Raw genomic sequence first — 16,418 nt, 5'->3', positions numbered from 1 at the left:
TAGAAAGAAGCTTTCTGACAAACTGCGTTTTGATGTGCTTATTCAATTCACAGAGTTACACGATTCTTTTCATGGTTCAGTTAGGTAGCACTGTTTTTGGGGAATCTGAGAAGTGTTGTTTTGTGTCACATTGAAGCCTTTGGTGTCAAAGGAAATAACCTCAGTTAAAAAATAGAAAGAAGTTTTCTGAGAAAGTTCTTTGAGATGTTTGAATTCATCTCACAGATTTACATCTTTCTTTTCATAGAGCAATTTGCCAATACCATTTTCGTGGAATATGCAAAGGGATATTTGGGAGGACATTGAGCCCTGAGTAAACAAGGAAATCTCCTTAGATGAAAACTAGATAGAAGCTTTCTGTGAAACTCCTTTGTGATGTGTGAATTCATCTTACAGAGACACACCATTCTTTTCATTGAGCAGCTTGATAACACTGTTTTCATGGAATCTGCAATAGGATATTTGTGAGTACATTGAAGCCTATAGTGACAAAGGAATTATCCTCAGATAAAAACCAAAAAGAAGCTTTCTGTGAAACTGCTTTGGGATTTGTGAATTCATCTCACAGAGTTACACCTTCCTTTTCATTGAGAAGCTTGCCAACACTTTTTTCCTGGAATCTGCAATGTGGTATTCCATAACGCTTTAAGGATTATGGTGAAAAAGGTTATAAACTCGGATAAAAATTAGAAAGAAGATTTCTGAGAAACAGGTTTGAGATGTTTGAATTCATCTATCAGAGTTGCACCACTGTTTTTTTGGAGTTATTTAGTAGCACTGTTTTTGGGTATCTGAGAAGGCATATTTTGAATTACATTGAAATCTATGGTGAAAAGAACATACCTCAGATTAAAATTAGAAAGAAGCCTTCTGTGAAACTCCTTATGATGTGTGAATTCATCTCACAGAGCTAAACTGCTCTTTTCATTGAGCAGTTTGATAACACTGTTTACCTGAAATCTCCTATGGAATATTTTGGACCGCAATGAAAGCTACGGTGACAATGGAAATATCCTCATATAAAAACTAGAAAGAAGCTTTCTGATATACCGCTTTGTGATGTGTTAATTCATCTCACCACGTTTCACGATGCTTTTCATGGATAAGTTTGTTAGCACTGTTTTTGTGGAATCTGAGAGAGGATATTTTGGATCACTTTGAAGCCAATGGTGACAAAGAAAATATCCTCAGATAAAAACTAGAAAGAAGCTTTCTGAGAAAGTCCTTTGTGATGTGTGAATATATCTCACAGAGTTAAACTTTTCTTTTCATGTAGCATTTTGGTAACACTGTTTTCGTGGAATCTGCAATAGGATATTTGGGAGCGCATTGCTGCCTGTGGTGACAAGGGAAATATCTTCATAAAAAAAAACAAAAAGAAGCTTTCTGAGAAACTGCTTTGTGATGTGTGAATTCATCTCAGAGAGTTACACCGTACTTTTCATTCAGCAGTTTGCTAACACTGTTCTCTTGGAATCTGCAATGGGATGTTTCAGAGAACAGTGAAGCTTATTGTGACAAAGGAAATATCATGAGACAAAAACCAGAAAGAAGCTTTCTGAGAAACTGCTTTGGGCTTTGTGAATTCATCTCACAGACTTCCAAGATTCTTTGCATTTAGCAGTTTGGTAGCACTGTTTCCGTGGAAATTGAGATGGGAGCTTTTGATCACATTGAAGTCTATGGTGACAATGGAAATATCCTCAGGTAAAAATCAGAAAGAAGCTTTCTGAGAAAGTTCTTAGTGATGTCTGAGTTCATCTCACACAGTTATACCTTTCTCTTCATGGAGCAGTTTGCTAACACAGAATACGTGGAATCTGCAAATGGATATTTGGGAGAGGATTGAGGTCTATGGTGAAAAAGGAAATATCTTCAGATAAAAACTAGAAAGAATATTGCTGAGAAACTGCTTAGTGGTGTGTGAATTCATCTCACTGAGTTATACTGTTCTTTTCATTGAGCAGTCAGCTAACACTGTTTTCTTGGAATCTGGAATGGGATATGTCTGATTGCACAGAAGTTTATGGTGACAAAAGAAGTATCCTCAGACAAAAACCATAAAGAATCTTTCTGAGAAACTGCTTTGTGATATGTTAACTCATCTCTCAGAGTTATACAATTATTTTCATGGATCAGTTTGGTAGTACTATTTTTGATGAATTTGAGAAGGGATATTTTGGATCACATTAACGCCTATAGTGACAAAGGAAATATCCTCAGATAAAAAACTAGAAAGAAGATTTCTGAAAAAGTTCTTGGTGATGTGTGAATCCATCTCATTTAGTTATTCCTTTCTTTTCATGGAGCAGCTTGCTAACACTCTTTTCATGGAAACTGCAAAGGGATATTTTGGAGCACATTATGGTGTGTAGTGAAAAGTTAAATATCCTGAGATAAAAAATAGAAAGAAGCTTTCTGAGAAATTGCTTTGTGATGCATGACTACATCTCACAGAGTTACACTGTTCTTTTCATTGAGAAGTTTGCTAACACTGTTTTCTTGGAATATGCTATGGGACATTTTGGAGCACCTTGAAGCTTATGGTGACAAATGAAACATCCTTATATAAAAACGAGAAAAAATCATTTTTAGAAGCTGCTTTGTGTTGTGTTAATTAATCTCACAGGGTTACACGATTCCTCTCATGGAGCCATTTGATAGCACTGTTTTTGGGGAATCTGAGAAGGGATATTTGGGATCGCATTGAAGCCTATGGTTACTAAAGAAACATCCTCACATAAAAATGAGAAAGAAGCTTTCTGAGGAACTACTTTGTGATGTGTAATTTCAACTCACAGAGTTATACTTTACTTTCCATGGAACAGTTTGCTAACACTGTTTTTGTGAAATCTGCAAAGGGATATTTGGGAAAGCATTGAGGTCTGTAGTGAAAAAGGAAATATCCTCAGATAATAACTAGAAAGAAACTTTCTGAGAAACTGCTTTTTGGTGTGTGAACTCAACTCACAGAGTTACACTGTTCTTTTCATTGAACAGTTTGAAACCACTCTTTTCTTGGAATCTACAATGGGATATTTTGGAGCACATTGAAGCTTATTTCGACAAAGGACATATCCTCAGACAACAACTAGAAAGAAGCTTTGTGTGAAACCGCTTTGTGGTGTATTAATTCATCTTACAGAGTTACAGGATTCTTTTCTTGGATCTGTTTGGTAGCACTGTTTTTGGGGAATCTATGAAGTAATATTTTGGATAACATTGAAGCCCATGGTGACAAGGGAAACATCATCAGATAAAAACTAGAAAGAAATTTTCTGAGGAACTTCTTTGTGATGTGTGAATTTATCTCACAGAGTTACACCTTTCTTTTCATGGAGCAGTTTGCTACCTATCTTTTTGGGGAATCTGCAAAGGGATATTTGGGAGTATTGAGGCCTTTGGTGAAAAAGGAAATATCCTCAGATAAAAACGAGAAAGAAGTGTTCTGAGAAACTGCTTGTGATGTGTTAATTCATCTCACAGATTTACAAGATTCTTTTCATGGATCAGTTTGGTAGCACTGTTTTTGGGAATATGAAAAGGAATATTTTGCATCGCATTGAAGTCTATGGTTACTAAGGAAATATCCTCAGATAAAAACGAGAAAGAAGGTTTCTGAGAAACTACTTTGTGATGTGTTATTTTATCTCACAGAGTTACAACTTTCTTTCCTTGTAGAGGTTTGCTAACACTGTTTTTGTAAAACCTGCAAAGGGATATTTGGGAGAGCATTGAGGCCTATAGTGACAAAGGAAATATCCTCAGATAAAAACTAGAAAGAAGCTTTCTGAGAAACTGCTTTGTGATGTGTGAATTCACCTCATAGCGTTACACTGTTCTTTACATTGAGCAGTTTGCTATAACTCTTTTCTTGGAATATGCAATGGGATATTTCATAGCTCATTTAAGCTTATGGTGACATAGGAAATATCCTCAGATAAAAACTAGAAAGAAGCTTTCTGATAAACAGATTTTAGATATGTGAATTTATCTCACAGAGTTACATCATTCATTTCATTGAGCTGTTTGCTAACACTGTTTTCGTGGAATCTGCAAAGGGATATTTTGGAGTGCATGGAAGCCTATAGTGAAAAGGAAAATATTCTCAGAAAAATACTAGAAGGAAGCTTTCTGAGAAATTGCTTTGAGATGTGTGAATTCACCTCAGAGTGTTACATTGTTCTTTTCATTGAGCAGTTTGCAATAACTATTTTCTTGGAATTTGCAATGGGATGTTTCGTAGCTCATTGAAGCTTACGGTGACATAGGAAATATCCTCATAGAAAAAGTAGAAAGAAGTTTTCTGCATAACCACTTTGTGATATGTCAGTTCAGCTCACAGATTTACATGATCCTTTCTTAGGTCAGTTTAGTAGCACTATTTTTGGGGAATCTGAGAAGGGATATTTTTTATCGCATTGAAACCTGTGGTGACAAAGTTAATATTCTCAGATAAAAACTAGAAAGAAACTTTCTGAGAAAGTTCTTTGTGATGTGTGAATTCATCTCGCACAGTTACACCTTTCTTTTCATGGAGCCAACTGCTAACACTGTTTTCGTGGAATCTGCAAAGGGATATTTGGGAGTGCATTTAGGTCTATGGTGAAAAAATATCCTCAGATAAAAACTAGAAAGAAACTCTCTGAGAAACTTTGTGATGTGTGAATTCATCTCACAGAGTTACACTATTCTTTTCATTGAGCAGTTTTGCTAACTCTGTTTTCCTAGAATCTGCAAAGAGATATTTGGGAGTGCATTGAGGTCTGTAATAAACAAGGAAATATCCTCAGATAAAAATTAGAAAGAAGCTTTCTGAGAAACTGCTTTGTGATGTGTGAATTCATCTCACAGAGTTACATCATTCTTTTCATGGAGCAGTTTGGTACCCCTGCTTTTGGGGAGCTGAGAAGGGATATTTTGAATTGCATTGAAATCTATGGTGACAAAGAAATTATCCTCAGATAAAAACAAGAAAGAAGCTTTCTGAGAGACTTCTTTGTGATGTGTGAATCCATCTCACATTGTTACACCTTTCTTTTCATGGAGCGGTTTTGTGGCACTTGTTTTGGGGAATCAAGAAGAGATACTTTGAACTTCATTGAAGTACATGGTGGCAAAGGAAGTATCATCAGTTAATAACTATAAAGAAACTTTCTGGGAAACTGCTTTGTGATGTGTGCATTCATCTCTCAAAGTTACACTGTCCCTTTCCTTGAGCATTTTAATAACACTGTTTTCATGGAATCTTCAATAGGATATTTTGGATTGCATAGAAGCCTACAGTGACATAGGAAATATCTTCAGATTAAAACTAGAAAGAAGCTTTCTGAGAAGTTCTTTGTGATGTGTGATTTCATCTCACAGAGTTACACCATTTTTTTTCCAGGAGCAGTTTGCTAACACTGTTTTTGTGGAATCTGCAAAGGGATATTTGGGAGCATATTGATTCATTTAGTGAAAAAGGAAATATCCTCAGATAATAAGTAGAAAGAATCTTTCTGAGAAACTGCTTTGTGATGTGTGATTTCATCTCACAGAGTTACACATTTTTTCCTTTAGCAGTCTGATAACACTGGTTTCGTGGAATCTGTAATAGGATAATTGGGAGCATATTGAAAGCTAAGGTGACAAAGGAAATATCCTCAGATAAAAACCAAAAGGAAGCTTTCAAGAAACTGCTTTGTGATGGGTGAATTCATGTCACAGAGTTACACCATTCTTTTCATTGAGAAGTTTGCTAACACTTTTTTTGTTAAATCTCCAATGGGATATTTTGTAGCCCATTGAGGACTATGGTGAAAAAGGAAACATCCTCAGATAAAAACTAGAAAGAAGCTCTCTCAGAAACTGCTTTGTGATGTGTGAATTCATCAAACAGAGTTGCACTATTCTTTTCATTGAGCAGTTTGATAACACTATTTTCGTGGAATCTGCACTGGGATATTTTTGAGTGCATTGAAGCCGATGGTGACAAAGGAAATACCCTCAGATAAAAACAAGAAAGAAGGTTTCTGAGAAACTTCTTTGTGATGTGTGAATTCAACTCACAGAATTATACTATTTTTTTTTTTCATGGAGCAGTTTGCTAACACTGTTTTCGTGCAATCTGCAAAGTGATATTTGGGAGTATATTGAGGCCTATACTGATAAAGAAGATATCCTCAGAAAAAATATAGAAGGAAGCCTTCTGAAAAACTTCTTTGTGATGTGTGAATTCATCTCACAGAGTTACACCGTTCTTTCCCCTAGCAGTCTGATAACACTGGTTTTGTGAAATCTGTAATAGGGTACTTTGGAGCGCATTGAAGCCTATGGTGACAAAGGAAATATCCTCAGATAAAAACCAAAACTAAGTTTTCTGAGTATCTGCTTTGTGATATGTGAATCCATCTCACACAATTACACCATTCTTTCCATTGAAAAGTTTTTGAATCCATCTCACACAGTTACACCATTCTTTCCATTGAGAAGTTTGCTAACACTTTTTTCATTTAATCTGCAAAGGGATATTCAGGAGCAAATTAAGGAATGTGGTGAAAGAGGAAATATCCTCAGATACAAACTGTAAAGAAGTTATCTGAGAAACATCGTTGTGATATGTGAATTCATCTCACAGAGTTACACCATTCTTTTCATAGAACAGTGTTGTAGCACAGTTTTTGCTGAATCCGAGTAGGGATATTTTGGGTCACATTGAAGCCTATGGTAACAAAGTAATATTCTCAGACAAAAACCAAAACGAAGCTTTCTGAGAAACTGCTTTGTGATGTGTTGTTTCATCTCACAGATTTATACCTTTCTTTTCATGGAGCATTTTGCTAACACTGTTTTCGTGGAATCTGCAAAGGGATATTCTGGAGCACCTTGAGGCCCATAGTGAAAAAGAAAATATCCTCAGATAAAAACTAGAAAGAAGCTTTCCTTGAAACAGTTTTGTGATATGTTAGTTCATCTTACAGTGCTGCACTCTTCTTTTCATTGAGCAGTTTGATAACACTGTTTTTGAGAAAACTGCTATGGGATATTTGGGAGCACTTTGAAGCCTATAGTGACAACAGAAGTTTCCTCAGATAAAAATCAAAAACAAGCTTTTTATGAATCTTATTTGTCATGTGTGAATTCATCTCACAGGTTTACACCTTTCTTTTCACGGAGCAGTTTGCCTACACTATTTTCCTGGAATGTTCAAAGGGATATTCGCAAGTGCATTGAGGCAAACGGTGAAAAAGGATATATCCTAAGACAAAAACTAGAAAGAAACTTTCTGAGAAACTACTTTGTGATTGTGAATTCATCTCACAGAGTTACACAATTCTTTTTTTGGAGCAGTTTGGTAGCACTCTTTTTGGGGAATCTGAGAAGGGATATTTTGGATTGCATTGAAGCCTATAGTGACAAAGGAAATTTCCTCAGAAAATAACTAGAAAGAAGATTTTTGAGAAACTTCTTTTTGAAGTGCAATTCATCTCACAGAGTTATACCAGTATTTTCACTGAGAAGTTTTCTAAAACATTTTTCCTGGAATCTGTGATGGGATATTACAGACCACATTGAGGAATATGGTGAAAAGGGAAATATCCTCAGACAAAAACTAGAAACAAGCTTTCTGAGAAACAGCTTTGTGACGTGTGAATTCATCTCCCAGAGATACACTGTTCTTTGCATTGGGAAGTTTGCTTACACTGTTTTCTTGGAATCAAGCAATCTGATATTTCAGAGCGCATTACCGCTATAGAGACAAAGGAAATATCCTAATATAAAAATTAGAAAGAAGCTTTCTGAGAGACTACTTTATGATGTGTGAATTCATCTCACAGGGTTACACAATGCCCTTCATGAATCAGTTTGCCAGCTGTGTTTTTGGGGAATCTGAGGAAGGATATTTTGCATCACCTTGAAGCCAATGGTGACAAAGCAAACATCCTTAGATGAAAACTAGAAAGAAGCTTTCTGAGAGAGTTATTTGTGATGTGTGAATTCATCTCACAGTGTTGTACCTTTCTTTTCATGGAACAGTTTGCTAACACTCTTTTCATGTAATCTGCAAAGGGACATTTCACAGTGCTTTGAAGCTTGTGGTGATAAAGGAAATTTCCACAGACAATAACTAAAAAGAATCTTTCTGAGAAACTGCTTTGTGATTTGTAAATCCATGTCACAGGGTTACATGATTCCATTCATAGATCAGTTTACTAGCACTGTTTTTGGGGAATCTGAGGAAGGATATTTTGGATCACCATGAAGCCAATGGTGACAAAGGACACGTCCTTAGATAAAAAAATAGAAAGGAAGCTTTCTGGGAAAGTTCTTTGTGACGTGTGAATTCATCTCACAGGGGTGCACCTTTCTTTTCATGGAGCAGTTTGCTACAACTGTTTTCGTGGAATCTCTAAAAGGACATTTGGGAGTGCAATGAGGCCCATGGTGAAAAAGGAAATGTCATCAGATAAAACTATAAAGGAACTTTCTGATAAACTGCTGTGTGATGTTTGAATTGTTCTCACAGAGTTACATTGTTCTTTTCCTTGAGCAGTTGTCTAACTCTGTTGTTGTGGAATCTGCAATGGGTTATTTCATAGTGGATTGAAGCTTAGGGTGACAATGAAATGTCCACAGACAAAGGAAAAAGGAGCTTTCTGAGAAACTGTTTTTTGATCTGTGAATTCATTTCACAGATTTACAAGATTCTCTTCATGGAGCAGTTTGGTAGCATCTTTTTGGGGGAATCTTAGACAGGATATTTTAGATCCCATTGATGCCTATGGTGACAAAAGGCGTATCCTCAGATAAAATCTAAAAAGGAGCTTTCTGAGAAATTTCGTTGTGATTTGTGAATTCATCTCACCGATTTGCACCTTTCTTTTCATGGAGCAGTCTGCTAACACTGTTTTCGTAGAATCTACAAAGGGATATTTCAGAGCACATTGAGGCCTGTAGAGAAAAAGGGAATATCCTGAGATAAAAACGAGAAAGATGCTTCCTGAGAAACTGCTTTGTGATGTGGTAATTCATCTCACAGAGATAAAATATTCTTTTCATGGAGCAGTTTGGTATGCCTGTTTTTGGGGAATCTAAGAAGGGATATTTTTGATTGCATTGAAGCCTATGGTAACAAAGGATATATCCTCAGATCAATACTAGAAGGAAGCTTTCTGAGAAAGTTCTTTGTGTTATGTGAATTCATCTCTCAGAGCTACACCTTTCTTTCCTGGATCAGTTTGCTAACACAGTTTTCGTAGAATCTGTAATGGGATGTTTTGGAGCATGTGGAGGCCTATAGTGAAAAAGGAAATATCCTCAGATAAAGACTAGAAAGAAGCCCTCTGAGAACCTGCTTTATGATGTGTAAATTTATCTAACAGAGTTACACTGCTATTTTCATTCAGCAGTTTAATAACTCTGTTTTCGAGGAATCTGCAACAAGACATTGGGGAGCACATTGAAGCCTATGGTGAAAAAGAATATATCCTCAGATAAAAACCAGAAAGAAGCCTTCTGAGTAACTGCTTTGTGATCTGTGAATTCATCTCACAGAGTTACACTGCTCTTTTCATTGTGTAGTTTGCTAACGCTGTTTTCTTGTAATCTGCAATGTGATATTTCAGAGCACATTGAAGCTTATGGTGACAAAGGAGATATCCTCGGACAGAAACTAGAAAGAAACGTTCCAAGAAACTGCTTTCTGATTTCTGAATTCATCTCACAGAGTAACACTTTTCTTATCATATTGGTAGCACTGTTCTCATGGAATCTGCAAAGGGATATTTGGGAGCACATTGATACCTGTAGGAAAAAAGAAAATATCCTCAGGTAATAAGTAGAAAGAAAATTTCTGAGAAACTGCTTTGTGATGTGTGAATTTAACTACAGATTTACACTGTTCTTTTCATTGATCAGTTTACTAATACTGTTTTCTTAATATCTGAAATGTGATATTTTGGAGCATGTTGAAGCTTATGGTGACAAAGGAAATATACTCAAACAAAAATGAGAAATAAACTTTGAGAGAAACTGCTTTGCAATTCGTGAATTCAACTCACAGAGGTACATGATTCATTTCATGCGTCAGTTGATAGCACTGTTTTAGGGGAATCTGAGAATGGATATTTTAGATCACATTGACCCCTATGGTAACAAAGGGAATATCCTCAGATAAAAAGCAGAAATCAGCTTTCTGAGAGGCTTCTTTGTGATGTGTGAATTCAACTCACTGATTTACACCTTTCTTTTCATTGAGCAGTATGTTAACACTATTATTGTAGAATCTACAAAGGGATATTTCAGAGTGCATGGAGGCATATAGTGAGAAAATAAATATCCTCAGATAAAAATTAGAAAGAACTTTCCTGAGAAACTGTTTTATGATGTGTTAATTCATCTCACAGAGTTACATGACACTTTTCATGGAGGAGTTAGGTGGCACTGTTTTTGGGGTATCTCAGAAGGGATATTTTGGATTTCACTGTATCGTATGGTGACAAAGAAAATATCCTCAGATTAAAACTAGAAAGCAGATTTTTGAGAAAGTTCTTTGTGATGTGTGAATTCATCTTACAGAGTTACAACGATCTTTTCATTGAGCAGTTTGCTAACACTGTTTTCTTGGAATCCACAATGGGATGTTTCAGAGTGCATTGAAGCTTATATTGACAAAGGAAATATCCTCCGACAAAAACTAGAAAGACACTTTCTGAGAACCTGATTTCTGATTTTTGAATTCATCTCACAGAGTTACACCTTTCCTTTCTTGGAGCAGTTTGGCAGCACTGTTTTTGGGGAGTCTGAGAAGGGATATTTTGGATCCCATTGAAGCCTATGGTGACACAGGAAATATCCTTAGATAAAAACTAGAAAGAAGTTTTCTAAGAAAATTTTTGTGATGTGTGAATTCATGTCAAAGAGTTACACTGTTCTTTTCATTGATCAGTTTGATAATATTGTTTTGTTGGAATCTGCAATGGGATATTTTGTAGTGCATTTTAAACTTATGGTGAGAAAGGAAATACCCTCATATAAAAATTGGAAAGAAGCTTTCTGAGAAACCATTTTGTGATGGGTTAATTCATCTCACAGAGTTACACGATTCTTTTCATGGATCAGTTTGGTAGCCCTGTTTTTGGGGAAACTGAGAAGGGATATTTTTAATCCTATTGATACCTATGGTGACAAAGTTAATATCCACAGACAAAAATTCAAGAGAGAGGGGCGGAGCAAGATGGCCGAATAGGAACAGCTCCAGTCTCCAACTCCCAGCGCGAGCGACACAGAAGACCGGTGATTTCTGCATTTTCAACTGAGGTACTGGGTTCATCTCACTGGGGAGTGCCAGACGATCGGTGCTGGTCAGCTGCTGCAGCCCGACCAGCGAGAGCTGAAGCAGGGTGAGGCATCGCCTCACCTGGAAAGCGCAAGGGGGAAGGGAATCCCTTTTCCTAGCCAGGGGAACTGAGACACACAACACCTGGAAAATTGGGTAACTCCCACCCCAATACTGCACTTTAAGCAAACCGGCACACCAGGAGATCATATCCCACACCTGGCCGGGAGGGTCCGACACCCATGGAGCCTCCCTCATTGCTAGCACAGCAGTCTGTGATCTACCGGCAAGGCAGCAGCGAGGCTGGGGGAGGGGCACCCGCCATTGCTGAGGCTTAAGTAGGTAAACAAAGCTGCTGGGAAGCTCGAACTGGGTGGAGCTCACAGCAGCTCAAGGAAATCTGCCTGTCTCTGTAGACTCCACCTCTGTGGACAGGGCACAGAAAACAATAACAAACACAGCAGCTCTGCAGACGCAAACGACTCTGTCTGACAGCTTTGAAGAGAGCAGTGGATCTCCCAACACGGAGGTTGAGATCTGAGAAGGGACAGACTCCCTGCTCAAGTGGGTACCTGACCCCTGAGTAGCCTAACTGGGAGACATCCCCCACTAGGGGCAGTCTGACACCCCACACCTCACAGGGTGGAGTACACCCCTGAGAGGAAGCTTCCAAAGCAAGAATCAGACAGGTACACTCGCTGTTCAGAAATATTCTATCTTCTGCAGCCTCCGCTGCTGATACCCAGGCAAACAGGGTCTGGAGTGGACCTCAAGTAATCTCCAACAGGCCTACAGCTGAGGGTCCTGACTGTTAGAAGGAAAACTATCAAACAGGAAGGACACCTACACCAAAACCCCATCAGTACATCACCATCATCAAAGACCAGAGGCAGATAAAACCACAAAGATGGGGAAAAAGCAGGGCAGAAAAGCTGGAAATTCAAAAAATAAGAGCGCATCTCCCCCGGCAAAGGAGCGCAGCTCATCGCCAGCAACGGATCAAAGCTGGATGGAGAATGACTTCGACGAGATGAGAGAAGAAGACTTCAGTCCATCAAATTCCTCAGAGCTAAAGGAGGAATTACGTACCCAGCGCAAAGAAACTAAAAATCTTGAAAAAAAAGTGGAAGAATTGATGGCTAGAGTAATTAATGCAGAGAAGCTCATAAACGAAATGACAGAGACGAAAACCATGACACGAGAAATACGTGACAAATGCACAAGCTTCAGTAACCGACTCGATCAACTGGAAGAAAGAATGTCAGCGATTGAGGATCAAATGAATGAAATGAAGCGAGAAGAGAAACCAAAAGTAAAAAAAAGAAAAAGAAATGAACAAAGCCTGCAAGAAGTATGGGATTCTGTAAAAAGACCAAATCTACGTCTGATTGGGGTGCCTGAAAGTGAGGGGGAAAATGGAACCAAGTTGGAAAACACTCTTCAGGATATCATCCAGGAGAACTTCCCCAACCTAGTAGGGCAGGCCAACATTCAAATCCAGGAAATACAGCGAACGCCACAAAGATACTCCTCGAGAAGAGCAACTCCAAGACACATAATTGCCAGATTCACCAAAGTTGAAATGAAGGAAAAAAATCTTAAGGGCAGCCAGAGAGAAAGGTCGGGTTACTCACAAAGGGAAGCCCATCAGACTAACAGCAGATCTCTCGGCAGAAACTCTTCAAGCCAGAAGAGAGTGGGGGCCAATATTCAACATTCTTAAAGAAAAGAATTTTAAACCCAGAATTTTATATCCAGCCAAACTAAGTTTCATAAGTGAAGGAGAAATAAAATCCTTTACAGATAAGCAAATGCTTAGAGATTTTGTCACCACTAGGCCTGCCTTACAAGAGACCCTGAAGGAAGCACTAAACATGGAAAGGAACAACCGGTACCAGCCATTGCAAAAACATGCCAAAATGTAAAGACCATCAAGGCTAGGAAGAAACTGCATCAACTAACGAGCAAAATAACCAGTTAATATCATAATGGCAGGATCAAGTTCACACATAGCAATCTTAACCTTAAATGTAAATGGACTAAATGCTCCAATTAAAAGACACAGACTGGCAAACTGGATAAAGAGTCAAGACCCATCAGTCTGCTGTATTCAGGAGACCCATCTCACATGCAGAGACATACATAGGCTCAAAATAAAGGGATGGAGGAAGATTTACCAAGCAAATGGAGTACAAAAAAAAGCGGGGGTTGCAATACTAGTCTCTGATAAAACAGATTTTAAACCATCAAAGATCAAAAGAGACAAAGAAGGCCATTACATAATGGTAAAGGGATCAATTCAACAGGAAGAGCTAACTATCCTAAATATATATGCACCCAATACAGGAGCACCCAGATTCATAAAGCAAGTCCTTAGAGACTTACAAAGAGACTTAGACTCCCATACAATAATAATGGGAGACTTCAACACTCCACTGTCAACATTAGACAGATCAACGAGACAGAAAGTTAACAAGGATATCCAGGAATTGAACTCATCTCTGCACCAAGCAGACCTAATAGACATCTATAGAACTCTCCACCCCAAATCAACAGAATATACATTCTTCTCAACACCACATCGTACTTACTCCAAAATTGACCACGTAATTGGAAGTAAAGCACTCCTCAGCAAATGTACAAGAACAGAAATTATAACAAACTGTCTCTCAGACCACAGTGCAATCAAACTAGAACTCAGGACTAAGAAACTCAATCAAAACCGCTCAACTACATGGAAACTGAACAACCTGCTCCTGAATGACTACTGGGTACATAACGAAATGAAGGCAGAAATAAAGATGTTCTTTGAAACCAATGAGAACAAAGATACAACATACCAGAATCTCTGGGACACATTTAAAGCAGTGTGTAGAGGGAAATTTATAGCACTAAATGCCCACAAGAGAAAGCAGGAAAGATCTAAAATTGACACTCTAACATCGCAATTAAAAGAACTAGAGAAGCAAGAGCAAACACATTCGAAAGCTAGCAGAAGGCAAGAAATAACTAAGATCAGAGCAGAACTGAAGGAGATAGAGACAGAAAAAACCCTCCTAAAAATCAATGAATCCAGGAGTTGGTTTTTTGAAAAGATCAACAAAATTGACAGACCACTAGCAAGACTAATAAAGAAGAAAAGAGAGAAGAATCAAATAGATGCAATAAAAAATGATAAAGGGGATATCACCACTGACCCCACAGAAATACAAACTACCATCAGAGAATACTGTAAACACCTCTACGCAAATAAACTGGAAAATCTAGAAGAAATGGATAATTTCCTGGACACTTACACTCTTCCAAGACTAAACCAGGAAGAAGTTGAATCCCTGAATAGACCAATAGCAGGCTCTGAAATTGAGGCAATAATTAATAGCCTACCAACCAAAAAAAGTCCAGGACCAGATGGATTCACAGCTGAATTCTACCAGAGGTACAAGGAGGAGCTGGTACCATTCCTTCTGAAACTATTCCAATCAATAGAAAAAGAGGGAATCCTCCCTAACTCATTTTATGAGGTCAACATCATCCTGATACCAAAGCCTGGCAGATACACAACAAATAAAGAGAATTTTAGACCAAGATCCCTGATGAACATCGATGCAAAAATCCTCAATAAAATACTGGCAAACCGGATTCAGAAACACATCAAAGCGCTTATCCACCATGATCAAGTGGGCTTCATCCCTGGGATGCAAGGCTGGTTCAACATTCGCAAATCAATAAACATAATCCAGCATATAAACAGAACCAAAGACAAGAACCACATCATTATCTCAATAGATGCAGAAAAGGCTTTTGACAAAATTCAACAGCCCTTCATGCTAAAAACGCTCAATAAATTCAGTATTGATGGAACGTACCTCAAAATCATAAGAGCTATTTATGACAAACCCACAGCCAATATCATACTGAATGGGCAAAAACTGGAAAAATTCCCTTTGAAAACTGGCACAAGACAGGGATGCCCTCTCTCACCACTCCTATTCAACATAGTGTTGGAAGTTCTGGCTAGGGCAATCAGGCAAGAGAAAGAAATCAAGGGGATTCAGTTAGGAAAAGAAGAAGTCAAATTGTCCCTGTTTGCAGATGACATGATTGTATATTTAGAAAACCCCATTGTCTCAGCCCAAAATCTCCTTAAGCTGATTAGCAACTTCAGCAAAGTCTCAGGATACAAAATTAATGTGCAAAAATCACAAGCATTCTTATACACCAGTAACAGTCAAACAGAGAGCCAAATCAGGAATGAACTTCCATTCACAATTGCTTCAAAGAGAATAAAATACCTAGGAATCCAACTTACAAGGGATGTAAAGGACCTCTTCAAGGAGAACTACAAACCACTGCTCAGTGAAATCAAAGAGGACACAAACAAATGGAAGAACATACCATGCTCATGGATAGGAAGAATCAATATCGTGAAAATGGCCATACTGCCCAAGGTAATTTATAGATTCAATGCCATCCCCATCAAGCTACCAATGAGCTTCTTCACAGAATTGGAAAAAACTGCTTTAAAGTTCATATAGAACCAAAAAAGAGCCCGCATCTCCAAGACAATCCTAAGACAAAAGAACAAAGCTGGAGGCATCACGCTACCTGACTTCAAACTATACTACAAGGCTACAGTAACCAAAACAGCATGGTACTGGTACCAAAACAGAGATATAGACCAATGGAACAGAACAGAGTCCTCAGAAATAATACCACACATCTACAGCCATCTGATCTTTGACAAACCTGAGAGAAACAAGAAATGGGGAAAGGATTCCCTATTTAATAAATGGTGCTGGGAAAATTGGCTAGCCATAAGTAGAAAGCTGAAACTGGATCCTTTCCTTACTCCTTATACGAAAATTAATTCAAGATGGATTAGAGACTTAAATGTTAGACCTAATACCATAAAAATCCTAGAGGAAAACCTAGGTAGTACCATTCAGGACATAGGCATGGGCAAAGACTTCATGTCTAAAACACCAAAAGCAACAGCAGCAAAAGCCAAAATTGACAAATGGGATCTCATTAAACTAAAGAGCTTCTGCACAGCAAAAGAAACCACCATCAGAGTGAACAGGCAACCTACAGAATGGGA

This window comes from Chlorocebus sabaeus, chromosome 21, assembly GCF_047675955.1.
Source record: "Chlorocebus sabaeus isolate Y175 chromosome 21, mChlSab1.0.hap1, whole genome shotgun sequence".
Classification (NCBI taxonomy): Eukaryota; Metazoa; Chordata; class Mammalia; order Primates; family Cercopithecidae; genus Chlorocebus; species Chlorocebus sabaeus.
The sequence above is the reverse complement of the archived record's forward strand: the minus strand, read 5'-3'. Positions refer to the sequence as shown.